This window comes from Montipora foliosa, unplaced genomic scaffold (genome assembly GCF_036669935.1).
Source record: "Montipora foliosa isolate CH-2021 unplaced genomic scaffold, ASM3666993v2 scaffold_483, whole genome shotgun sequence".
In the NCBI taxonomy this organism is placed as follows: Eukaryota; Metazoa; Cnidaria; class Anthozoa; order Scleractinia; family Acroporidae; genus Montipora; species Montipora foliosa.
This window is the reverse complement of record NW_027179793.1, coordinates 456,934-457,500: the sequence shown is the minus strand read 5'-3', so window position 1 is coordinate 457,500 and position 567 is coordinate 456,934.

Sequence of the window (567 nt, the reverse complement as noted above, 5' to 3'; positions counted from 1 at the left end):
ATGAAAACTAATTTTCATAACAAAAACTTCGAACTTAGAACGGGTATCAAGAGGAGACAGGTATGATCTCGGAAATGGCCTATTTTCTTAAATTTTGCAATGAGTTTTGCCTTAGCGTGCCAATTACTCCCCAGCAATAAAAAATGGGACTCACTGCACCGAGTTCGTTTTTGAGATATACGCGTTTAAAGATAATATATAGCGTGTTTTTTGGTGGCTCATTTGTTTCCATGGTAACCTACTACGTCACATTAATGAGTGCATTTGGTCAAGCATTTATTGGTGTTTCATATGGTATCATAACATTGCAGTTAAAGTGCCCATAACGTAAAAAAGATTATTTTCCCTTTTGAAAGTCCATATTGAAAAATGAACTTCAGCGAAAGGATTTTTGCCATTCAAACGAGAGCCGAATTTTCTACGACTTTTTAAGTTGCATGCAAATTGCCCGCCATTTTGGCATACCACTCGCTGAAGTCTTCTCTCGACTTATGACGTAGATTCAGGAACACGTGGTGAGAGAACATTAGGATTTGAGAGTTGATGCGAAAAAATGCCTGAAAGATG